The sequence below is a fragment of the Bombina bombina genome, chromosome 5, assembly GCF_027579735.1.
Source record: "Bombina bombina isolate aBomBom1 chromosome 5, aBomBom1.pri, whole genome shotgun sequence".
Lineage (NCBI taxonomy): Eukaryota > Metazoa > Chordata > Amphibia > Anura > Bombinatoridae > Bombina > Bombina bombina.
The window spans coordinates 1126516896-1126530382 of NC_069503.1; positions in this window are offsets into that span (position 1 = coordinate 1126516896).

The following is a 13487-nucleotide window of genomic DNA, read 5'->3' on the forward strand; positions in this document are numbered from 1 at the left end:
TCTTTTTCAAATAAAGATAGCAAGAGAACAAATTAAAATTGATCATAGAAGTAAATTAGAAAGTTGCTTAAAATTGCATGCTCTAGAAAATTGCTGCTTTATCGAGGTTCCGGTGGAGGAGGAGCTACATGCAGGTGCTGCACAGGTGCTGCACAGGTGCTGCTTAGCTCGTCTCTCCAGTCACTGGGAAATTGGTGGAAGGCTCCCGCACCAGCTCCAGGCTTTGGGGCTATTCCCCTGACAGATACCGCAGATCTACTCCAGAACCTCGCAGTGGCACGCCATCCCACTGTGCTGAGCCCCTTTGCTGGCTAATTGGTACCCCTGACTACAGTTTGTGCCCACCGTCCATCTGGCTTTGGAAGCAATTTGAGGCTGTCGGTGCCTCAGCTGGCTGTTCCTGATCCTACTTTGTGGTCCCGCTACCCCTCTGAGGTCCAGCTCCCCCCCCCTCCGTGCGACTACCACCCCTGATTGAACTATCTCTACAACAACAACCCGCAGCTTTCTCAACTTACCTGTTGCCCCTTTGGTCTCGGCGGGTCTCGCCGCCCTGGGCTCGTCCCTCCCCCTCCCCCACCGGTGCTGCGCGGGAGGGAGTTGGACTCGGACGGGCTGCTGGATCTGGCGTGTGGGCGCCTCTTCGCCTCGCTGCCCGCTTGGAGCGGAGCTATCCTCTCCCCCCCCACCGGTGCTGCGTGGGGGGAGTTGCCTGTGTTCTCTGTTTGGGGCGGAGGAACTCTGGTCCTGCTGATCTCGACTAGTCCTGCGGCGGCTCGGAATCGGATGCCGCGGGTGGTAGGTGGACCAACAGCGCAGGAGGGGGTGAGTGAGTCTCTTCTAAAAAGTAGCGTGATATACACTGAACGGTAACGGTAAAAAACCGCAGAATTCACAAGAAGACACTGTTATTATGGAACAATGCTGAGGCGGGATAGTTGAACCTGACACATAGAACTGATGACTGCATAAATTGAAGGGGCATTATAAGAAATCTCTACTTAAATTAAATGGACATATATCTGAGTTGGGGCATTTTTGAAATATCTCAGACTGAGAACACTACAAATTCCAGTTTAATAGACTGCCTAACGATTTGACTAGATCCATGTTCATATATGTTACAAGAGGACATTTCTAACATAGTGTAACATTGAAACAAGATAGCAAATACAGTTTTGTAGTTAAGTCTAATTGATGCACGTTGGATTGAGAATACTACAAAACCTTAATTTAACAGGTTGTTTAATGCTGTAATCAAACTTCTGTCCTCATATGTTACTGGATTTGTTTTTCCTTCTTTCTCCTTCCACCTCTCTGCTTCCTTTCTTTTCCTACCTTTTTTGCCTAAAACATAGTGTAATAATACAGATGGTTGTATTCCTAATCTCATTATGTGCTTAGTAATAGGGGTATAGGTAGTAACCCCTTACCCTGCAAAATAATTGCAGAAACTAATACAGCGCTAGATACATCACAGGGGTTAAAAAAAAAGGGGTGTTTAATTGAGATCCTGCACGGACCTAGAAAAAAGCTCTGCATATTACTACTGGCTCAAAAACAGATAGTCTCATACATCCACTTTTTTTCTTTTTTTACTTAAAAGACTGAAAGTCTTTGACCACATTATATTGAAGACTACTGATCTATAAGAAAACAAATACAAATTTAGCACTGGGTAATAACTGTGAGACCTAGATCTTTGAAAGGTCTCATCTTGTAGTTCCCCCTAACATCAAAATATTTGAAAGTACTAGGAATTTGCCCTTTTTTTTTTTTTTTTTTTTTTTTTTTGTTTGTTTTTCCCCTCTCTCCCCTCCCCCACTTAGACTCACAAACCACTTTACTCACACACTATAAATAAGATTCTCACACACACAGTTCTCAACCTTCAATCGGCTTACTCCTAGCACTCACTTCCTTGACTGTTTGTTTTTTTTTTTTTTTTTTTTTCTAAGGGGCCTTGTCTCATCCCACAAAACACTGCACTCTTTCCCTTTTCTCATAAAATTTGTACCACAATTGGATAAATCCAATTGAAAGTTATCACTTGAATTGGTGCAATTATAAGCACCTCACGGCTCAATCACGTTGCACGGGCCATTTACTAATCTCCCACTTTGTTTTTCCCCTCTCACATTCCCATCTTTTTCTTTTCCCCTAGGAAATTTTTTTTTTTTTTTTCTTCTCCAATTTTCACAAACTAGTATATGGATAAATTCCTTGGCATTCCCTATAAAACACCTTCACCAGGAATGGCAGGTAGACAGAGAGATAAGAAATCCAGGAGCACACAGGACCCAGTGACTGACACTCAATTAATCCCAACAAGTACAGCTACATCTGAATTATTAAATGTCCAAAACTTAGTTGCCAATATCTCTGACGCTCTCTCTCCTAAATTCGATGCTCTAAGGATGGAGATTAAGCAGGATATTTCCTCCCTATCACAGGAAATTAGACAATTCTCCTCAAGAATGCAGGAGGTTGAACAGAGAGTATCAGATTTAGAAGATACAGTAGTAACACAAGGCACTAAGATGGATAGTATCAACAGCAGTAACCAAAAAATTCTTATGAGACTAGAAGATCTAGAAAACCGCAGTAGAAGAAACAACATTAGAATAATAGGCCTCCCAGAGGAGAAACAATATGAGGACTTAGCTTTTTTTGTTTCTGATACACTTAAGACAGCCCTCAAACTCCCACCCTTGTATAATAACATCCTGGTAGAGCGGGCCCATAGACTGGGTCCAGTACAGTCAGCCCAAAATCTCAGTAGGCCTAGACCTGTCATCATAAGACTATTGAATTACCAAGATAAAGTCTCTATTCTTCAATATTATCGTAAAACACAACCCCTTATCATTAATGGAGCTAAGATTCTCATATTTCAGGATTTCTCGGCTGAGACAGCCTCTAGGAGAAGAGATCTGGCACCTACATGCACTAAACTCATAAACGCTGGAATAAATGCAACTATATTATATCCAGCTAAATTAAAAGCAACTGTTAATGGAACAGTACATTTCTTTCTGGAGGCACACGCAGCCGAGAAGTTCTTCTCCTCTCTAAATTTATCAGCAACAGAGAATGCGGTCCCCACTTAGCCAGCATGGGCCTAACAATTTGGGATTGCCCCCACCCTGGGATTCATGGGGCAAATAGAGGTCATGTTAGGTATTACTCCCCCTCCCCCTTTTTTTTTTTTTTTTTTTTTTTTTTTTTACCCCCCCTCTCCTCATCTCTCTCATTACCTCCTTAAGCCACAGGCACCATTAATGATACAGAGAAATAGAAAAATTTAGGATAGTTTCATGGAATGTTGGAGGGATCTCCACCCCAATCAAACGAAAAACCATATTGACGCATCTAAGGAAATCCCAGGCTGACATAGGATTAATTCAAGAAACTCATCTTAATTCAGAAGAATCTAACAAACTCAAATCCTCATGGGTTAGAGAGGTATATTTTTCGCCAAGCATAGGAAAAAAAAGGGGAGTGGCAATTTTAATAGGGAAAAGAGCTCATCTTGAGGTGACTCACTGCGAACCCGACCCGGAGGGTAGATATGTCCTGTTGAAGGTAAAAATCGCCCAGGAAATCTATACAATTTGTAATATTTATGGCCCCAATACTTTTGATCCAGAATTCTGGAATAGAATTCAAACTAAGCTTCTTCTCTATAATCAGGGACTTCTAATCATAGGTGGCGACTTCAACATGGCACCGCATTGTCCGCTAGATAGACTTAGAGAAGCCATGAAGCAGAAAAAACAGAAAAAGGATAATTTAGAATTTAAAATGATTAAGAAAATAAAGCAGAATCTAGCACTATATGATATCTGGAGAAGCCAGAACCCTGACACACAGGAATTCACATGCCTTTCAAAGGCGCATAAAACCCTGTCTCGAATAGATCTATTCCTTGTGGATGAGCGACTGGGCGCTCTAAGAGCACATGCAGGTATTGCCCCTATATTGTTATCAGATCATGCTCCTATTAATCTAGACATTAATCTTGAACATCCAAGATTTAAATCCTCGCGTTTCTATTTCCCTTATTACCTAACAACGGACATGAAGTTTAAAACTCACCTCAGATCTAAATTTGAGGAATACCTCCACTTTAACTTAGAATACATCGATCATCCAGAATTATTCTGGGAAGCCGCTAAAGCGGTGCTTAGGGGTGAAATCTTAGCGTATAACATAACCCTGACTAAAAAACTGAAGGTAAGGGATAGTGAGATACAAAAAGCACTAACCAATGCGTACAATAAACTTATGCTACATAAGAACCCATTAAACTGGTCGAAATATGTGCAAGCTAAGGAAGCCCGGGACACATTTGTTTTAACTCGACAAACACAAAAGGAGTTAAAAATCCAGGCTAAATTATACAGATTTGGGAACAAATCTGGAAAGATGCTGGCCAGAATGACCAGCAATGAGAAAAAGCAATCTCATATAGAAGAAATTCATGAGAAGGGTGAGCAAATTTTAAACCCAGACAAAATTACATCTATACTGGTGAAATATTATCAAGATTTATACTCATGTAAAGGTTACGACCATGACAAGGCAGTGGAATTCTGGAATAAGATTGAAAATCCAATACTGGTGGATGATGATATTAGTAGGCTCAACTCCCCTATATCAGCGCAAGAAGTGTCCGAAGCAATTGCAGGGCTATCTACAAATAAGGCAGCTGGTCCGGACGGCCTACCTAGTGAATTCTACAAAATACTATCTCCAGAAATCTCCCCGTATTTAATAAATCTATATAATGATTTTTACATGAATGGCAAATCACCTACATCTGCATTTTCTGCATCTTACACGACCTTGATTCTTAAGGAAGGGAAGGACCCAAGGCTCAAAGAATCTTATAGGCCAATAGCTTTACTTAATTCAGACTACAAGATCCTCACCTCCATCTTAGCAGCTAGATTACAGCAAATACTACCACAGGTGATCCATCCAGATCAAGCTGGCTTCTTGAATGGACGAAATTCCTCGGCAAAAATAAGGGAGGTAATACTTACACTAGAATATCTTGAAAGGGCCGCTCGGACGGGAGGGGGGAGAGGGGAGACGCTCGTAGTACCAGATATGGCTATTCTTTCTATTGATGCAGAAAAAGCGTTTGATTCTGTTACCTTCAGGCATCTCAATACATCCATGATAAAATTTGGAATCAAGGGCAAATTCCCCAAATTCGTGGAGAATCTTTATAAAAATTCGGCTACACGGTTGATTATTAATGGCGGCATATCTTCATCTATAACTCTTGAAAGGGGAACCCGTCAGGGGTGTCCGCTCTCCCCCCTCCTGTTCAATGTGGCCATTGAGCCCTTAGCAATTATGATACGGCAAAATCTAGAAGGAATAAAGGTCTCAAATCATGAGATGAAAATTGGTTTATACGCAGACGATGTACTTGTCTACATATCAAATACTAAAATCAATATTCCAAAACTTATGCACATAATAGATCACTTTGGATCCTTCTCAGGATATAAAATAAACCCATCTAAGTCAGAAATTCACTGGATCTGCAGGGATAAAAACTCCTGTACAGATAACCCCTTTAAAAGTATAACAGATTCATTTAAATATCTAGGAATAAACATTCCAGTGAACTCCGAAAAGTTATATGAATTTAATATACCCCCTATCATTAGGCAAATTAAAGAGAAATTGAGAACCTGGCAGACACTGCCTCTCTCAATTTCGGGCCGAGTGGCATTATTTAAAATGATTCTCCTCCCCAAATTGCTATATATACTTATGAATGTCCCAGTGATTCTTTTTGAGAGGGATGTAAGACTGATCAATAGCTTAATTAGTCAATTCTTATGGCAAGGGAAAAAAGCGCGAATCTCCCTTAATAAACTTTTTCTTCCAGGTGATCTGGGTGGCATGGCACTCCCAGACATTAGACTATACAATCTTATCTCTTTGGCACGAATAGCAAGTGACTGGATCCTATCTAAGGATTATATCTTAAATAATCAGCTTGAAATAAATATCTGTGATCCTTATTTACCCGTAGCACTTCTACACTCTCCTCCCAAAGAGTTACCTGCAGAAATTAAACGACTTAAATCGATTTCTAATCCTATTAAAGCCTGGTGGAAATTATCAAAACTTCTGCCTTATAATCCCAAGATTTCAAACTACCTCACCTTGATCGGGAATCCAAAATTTCAGCCTGGTCTGCAATCTGAGGTCTTTAATAGATGGCACAAGAATGGGTTAAATAAGTTGATCTTCTTGATAGACGATGATAGGAAGACTATTAAAACATTTGAAAAGCTAAAAGGAGAATATAATTTACCTAATAAAGATTTTTTTGCATACCTGCAGATTAGGCATTTTCTCTTGGAAACAACTAGAGAGACAGGGTGGTGCTGGAAATTAGGCAAACTTGAAAATTGGCTTACTTCTATCAAGGTGAACCGGATGACTATTACAGTCTGCTATCATCTCTTAAACATTAGTAGGGGCAACCAGAACCTAGTAAGGCTTGCCTTAACATGGACCTCATTGTCAGAATGGAACAGGGTCGACTTGAACACAATCCAGCAATCTATAAGTAAAGTAAAAAAAATAACACTATCAGCTACCTGGCGGGAAGCACATATTAAAATCCTTCACAGGGCATACTTCACTCCGGCAATGGGTCGTAGGGTTCATAACTCAGGCTTTGACAAATGCCCTAAATGTTCACTCCCTGCAGCTGACATAGAACATATGTTCTGGTTTTGCCCAAAAGTGAGAACTATCTGGTGCAAGTTAGAATATTGGCTAAATAAGGTGTTGAAAATCCCTCCTGTAATCTTTACCCCACATCAAATTATATTCTGTATAGACAATCAAACCAAATGTCACCCTAATGATAAATTAATATCTATCTCTATATTAGCTACTAGATACCTAATATGTAAAAAATGGAAAATGCGCTCAGTACCTAGTGTGTCCGAAATCCAGAACTGCTTAAAAAAACAATGTCTTCTAGAGCAAAAGGACACAGACATAAATAATGAAGATGATATAAGAAATTTCTTTAACAAATGGGCAGCATATATTAAATCACTCCCTGAAAATGAAAAGGAATATATGATCTTCCCTTTCCAAAACTCTGAATTAGTATTGTTGGGCATATGGTAGACAGGAGGTTGGGAGAGATGAGAGAGAGGTGCTTATTATTCCCCCCCCCCCCTTTTTTTCCCCTTTTTTTTTTTTTTTTTTTTTTTGTGAGTTGACTTGCTTTATTATTTTACCCCTGTTTTTTCCTTGTTTTTTTATATAAAATTAGAAAATAGAACTATAAATAATGAATTTTCCAGATATAGAGATACAGGTTAGAGACTGAGGAGGGAGGGCGTATTAAACCTTACTTATTTTAATTTTTTCTTATTTTTTGGTATGTGTTTTTGCTTAGTGTTATAAAAAACTTAAAAAATAACAGTGAAAGGTATAAGAAGACAGTAAGAAGTGCCTGCTTGGCCATAGATTTATGTTGAAATATTGCTGAGAGAATGAATTAATGTTCTATCTCTATGTGTAATTCAATTTTTATAATCTAGCAGAAAAATGTGAATTCATTATATTTTATTTTGTACATCGCTACCCTGTAATGCAACTGTCTTGATAATGCCGTTATACTGTTGAAACTTAAATAAATGATTTAAAAAAAAATAAAAAAAAAATTGCATGCTCTATTTGAATCATGAAAGAAAAAATTTGGGTTCAGTGTCCCTTTAACCTATTGGCGCAGCTTAGCGGGAACTGAAACTATTCCCATTGGTGGCACATTGGCTCGTGACTGCACGTGTGCAGTCAGTGAGTGGGACAGCAGTGCGTTTGCAGCGCGGGCAGTAGTCAGTCGGACTCACAGAGCTCTGAGGGCAGCAGCTTAAACACTGAGCTGAAGTCAGAAGTCAAAGTGTTTTTTTGGAGGGGTTTTTGCAGCTAGCTCCCAGTAGTGCATTGCTGCTCCTGCTTTTGATATATGGATAGGAAGTGGAAGCTTAAAAATGCTTGATGATGAAATGTGAGTGTCTTTAGCTAATATTCCACTAAATATTCAGAAATTGTGTTCATCCCATCAACCTCATACATCTCATTAAAATAGTAAGTAGCTATTGGTGTTATTAATTCTTTCACATACTTATACTGTTACTTGTAAATACATTTTGTTATTATATAATATATGTATGTGTCCGTATCTCTTAAATCAAGTTAGTTTAACCTCCTGTTTGCTAGTGCAACTGAATTACTGTGTGGCAAAATGATTTAGGTCTAAAAAGTTTGTCACCAACATGAAAAGTTTTGAAAGCTCTGCTATAAGATACTATATGCAGAAAGCAGCATAATGTGATTTATATATCTGATTGGTTGTGTATCCTGTCCGTCACGTAGAAACGGGCCAATCAGATGGGACTGTAATCGCCTATCCTCACTATCTATTTTGCCTCCGCCTGGAGGGTTCAAGGGCGGTGAAAGCCCCTCTTGTAAACATCATTCCCCAAGTTTCACTGGGGTGGATGCCAGAGGATTGGCAGTGCGCCCCCCAGACAGAGGCAAAAACAGAAAGTGAAAATGGAAGAGTCACCGGAATTGACGTCATGTTGGAGTTTTCAATTTCTTGGAGTTCTCGACAGAACACCCTGAGAAAGTCTGCAAGAAAAACTAGGTTTGAACTGGGGAGACTTAGATCATCGAGCCCTATGTGTGGGATTTTTGCAAGCATTTTTATTCTGACTACATCACCAGTAATAAAAGCTGTGATGAATTTAAAGAACGCTTGTGCACAGCTAGCAGCTATATATTGTTATGTAGTACTGACGCTGCATGAATGCTCTGTTTTCATCATGAAAATCATGAATTTCTTGGGAATACAATTTATGATGAGGTCACTTTTTGCAAGAAAATCCTAAACATGCTAAAATAATCCCAAATAATAAACTAATGCCTTTCTGATTATACAACGTTGTTTTAAAAAAAAATATATTTTTAGTAGGAGCAAAACAATTGATTGAAAATCTTCTTGCTGTAAAAATCTGTTTGAATGCACTGAGATCTTCAAGAAAACAAACAGTTTAATTTCAAAATAATGATCCATAATGGATGCCTGTGCATTAAATATAAATACAATGTGTAGAATCATTCAAATTAAAATATGATTGCATTATACATAACTTTATGTAGCTCATTGTGAAACAAAAGTACTAATTAGATTAAATAGCACCCCCCCCTTATACAGGACTTTGCCCTAAAAAGTTTAACCTATTTATAATTTGCACAAGGTATAAATTAGTTTAAGGTATAAATTAGGTGTGGTATGAACTTTGCATTAATCAGCATTACCCATATAATGTATGTTTGTAATAAATGTATATCCACAAACAATATTTAATAGCTACATTGAGATTATAATCATAAAGATCCCTTTGTAATATTTGCCTGAGCAAGCTCACATTATTCCACACTGAACCCTTTTTTTAGCAAAAATATAGCTAAGAATATTTGTAACATATCAATTAGCAGCTATTAAAGAGATTACATATTAGCTATACACACCCAATAATTGCTTTGTGCTAAAGGTAATTGTATGCTTTTTATACACCTAAATGTAGCTTGGGTTATGATATATGTGAGATTTTTGCAAGGGACCTGACTGTTGTGCTTAAATTAAATATTGATGAGCAAAATATAATGCAACATACAGTTAAGGTAATATTATATATTTTCAAAAAGTACATAGAAGCTATTAAAGAAATCAATTTATGTCTATCAAATTTACATCTTTATCTTTGTATTTTTAAAAAAAAATCAGCTCCTTTTCATGAGACCATATTTAAGAGCAGTTGTCTTGAACACCATTTGGCAGCAGTCAGGAGGACCACCATAAGCTTTTGCAGGGCCCTGTGCAAGACAAGTTTGTGGGGCCCTCAGACCAGTCCCCTTATTAAACTTGTATGCCATGACCTCTGTATGGTCCACCCCCAACACAACATCATGTGTAATCCATATAAAGAATAAAACTATATATTACATCTCCTGATGTTGTTTTTCAACTCCAGCCCTCAAGGTACAGCAATGGAAGCCAGGTTTTTTGCGATATTTGAGTCAGAGCACAGGTGAAATAACCAGCTTATTGGAAACCATGGTTTCTAAGCTACTCACCAATCAGCTGATTATTTCATATGTTCAGATATCATGAAAATCTGGGCCGTTGGTGTGCCCTGAGGACAGCTGAAAAACACTGCCATAATCACTTCATAAACTAAATACAACAAGATGTGAATTGCACCTTATAACAATGCAGTGCACCCAAAATCACAGGTCCTGCACTGTCAGAAAAAATGTGCAAAAATTGTACCTTTAGGGGTACAACAGCTTGTCACTGGGGCAGTACCCTCAAAGGTACCCTCAGTGCTATGTTACCATATTGTACCCTTAAAAAAATGATGCAAATCTGGCCTTTCAAGGGTACTGCCCCAGTGACAAGCCCTTTGTACCTCATGATGGCAAATTTGTACTCATCAACACAGCATAGGCTTGGCTAGGGAATCACTGACTCGACTCTCTGCAGTGAACTGGGTGAATCGAATCATGAAAGTGATTCAGATTCAATTCATTGCCTGTGCTGTGTAAAAGCCATTTCCTAGTGAGTGAAGGTGGAGCTTAGTACACAGCTTTCAAATCAGCTCAGCTCATGACCTGTAATATGATCTGTGTGTGTGTTTCACTCAGTAAAGAGCTTGTATGAGTCTTTGCCTGAATCACACAACATTAACATATAACAGTGCACAGCTCAGCTCATGACCTGTAATATGATCTGTGTGTGTGTTTCACTCAGTAAAGAGATTGTATGAGTCTTTGCCTGAATCACACAACATTAACATATAACAGTGCACAGTTCTGCTGTTTCTAGACAGTGAAGAAAGATCATATTACAAATGTTGTTTCATTAAATTTATTATATAACATTCAAATATGCATTCATTTAATGTATACTTTTTCAGACAGTATTACAATAGCCAGTTTTAAAAAACCAATATAGCAAATCCAAAGAATACTACAGAACTACCTGAAAGAACCAGGCTAAACAACCAGTTCCAAAAACAACTATTCAATGTGTTGCATATATCACTCTGTACTAGATTCTAAAAACATCCCATTTAATTTAGGGTGAAATGCCACATTAAACATAAATATATAGAAAACAACATAATAGTAAAATATAACTCTAACGAAAAGAAGGGGGATTCGGGGGAGGGATAAACGATAAATCTCACAACCATACATTGAATTGTCACTCTATGCAAAATATATGCAAATGAGTCTATTTCCCCAATACACATTTTGGTGATGAACCTGATACCAATAGATGGAGCTGTGTCACACATGTCAAGGAACTTTCAACCAACAGATGGCGCTATGGCATGTTACACAATGTCCATGTATGTGACTGGGGAACGGTTACAATTTTATTTTATTTATTTAAAAACTGATTCTTAAACAGCTCTTGTTTATTTTATAGAATTTAAAACAAAAAAAATATTTGTAATTTTAGTTAATATATTTGCTTTATGTTTAATAGTTAAAGTGTTGATGCTCTAAATATAAACATTAAAATGTTAAGTGCTTGTTTGCTATTTAGAACCAGCAACACAGTATCATTGAATATATGGGCTATTAAGTATTTATTTTGCTTTGTCCGCTTCTTGCATATTGCCAACAAAGATTGAACATAATTATTGATTCATTGAGGGTACAACCACAGCAGTTGTACCCTAAGTGTTCACAAACGGACCCCAACCGTACACTTTTTCTGACAGTGTGGGGTGCTCCACTCTCACCCCTACAGTAGTGTTTGTAACAGCATTTGAAACATTGTTATACACAGTGTGCACTTCTGAGCCTACTGCAGTATGCTCTCATGGAAAGGAGCTTAGTTTAAAGGAGAAATAATAAGGAAAAGAGGTCAATTTGGTAACTGCAGTTATCTGATTTAAAGTTTTTTTTTTTAATGAAATTGTATGCTCTATCTGATAAGAAAAGTTACATTTTTACTTCCATTTCACCTAGCTGCAGTATTTATATCATTTTCTGCTATTTTTGTCACATTTTTTTAATTTCTTGTTTTCTTTTCCCATAATGCATGTTCAATGCTTCATTTGCGTTGTAAAATTTTAATCTCGCCCAAATTCTTTAATCATGCATCATAAAATATCTGTTTACTGAACTTTCATTATTTATGTCATAGTTTATTTTCTGCAGTGCATCCTACAATATTCGGCTACATGCTGCCCAGTGATTGATTAATCACATTTATATATGTCCCTACAGGTATTATGTACTTGTTAAAGAGACATTAACCACATTTAGATTATTATTTTTTTAATTATCTATGTTAAAATAAATGTGTAAAATTCATTATTTACTTTGCTCCTGTTCTGTGTGACTTAAATTCCAAAATTGTGAGCTTTCCAGTTCCTGTTAAAAATGGAAGTTCAAAGTCAAGACTTAAAGGGACATAAAACCCAAATGTTTTCTTTTGTGATTCAGATAGAGCATACAATTTAAATAACTTTCCAATTTTCTTCTACTATCAAATGTTCTTCGTTTTCTTGCTAACCTAAAACAGGAATGTAGGTTCAGGAGAGTGCATGTGTCTGCAGCACCATCTAGTCGCAGTTTTGCAACAACATTATACATTAGCAAGGGGCACTTAAACAGGGCCGGATTGCGCCGCCGGGATACCGGGAAAAATCCTGGTGGGCCGCTGGCCGGCAGAGGCTGCTCAACTGCAGTGGAGAGAGAGCAGCAATTTCAAGCAAGCAAGTGCAACTTAGCACTGAGTTGTGTGAGGGAGCGCAGTGGCAGTCAGAGCCGCCAGCATGCACAGACGCACTGCACACAGAGTGACAGCACTGTGCCAGGGTACTGGACCATGGTATACTAGGCTTCCTGAAGTTCCTGAGCACAAGGTAGGCAGAAAGTGCTGATTGGCCCTAGAGTTGCAGTAGGAGGAGCTAACTTCACGTTTGCAAATTCCTGATTCTTCCCGCTTTCCTACTCTCAGCGGTTCAGCACTGAGACTTCTGATCTCAACTGACAAGGACTGCAGCATGGTGGGATCATGTGAGACTGGAGCTAATGAGGGGATCTGGCACACAGAGCTCTGTGCCTTTTGCTGTGCTAGACTAAGGACGAGACTCACTGACATTGCGCCAAGCTACCGGGCTTCACAGGTACTGAGGGGTTTCTGTGTCATAGCATAATAGTGTGCTCTTTTCTTCCCAACCAGGAGTGAATCCATAGGCTACTACTCCTGTAACCGAAAGTATGCGCATAGCTACCTAATACTCACCCTGATATAGGTTACATGGTGGGCTACTAGACCACTGAGAAAATGATCACTACCAAGAACTAGAGGGAGTTTTAGGTGTTTCTTTGTCTCTTCAAGG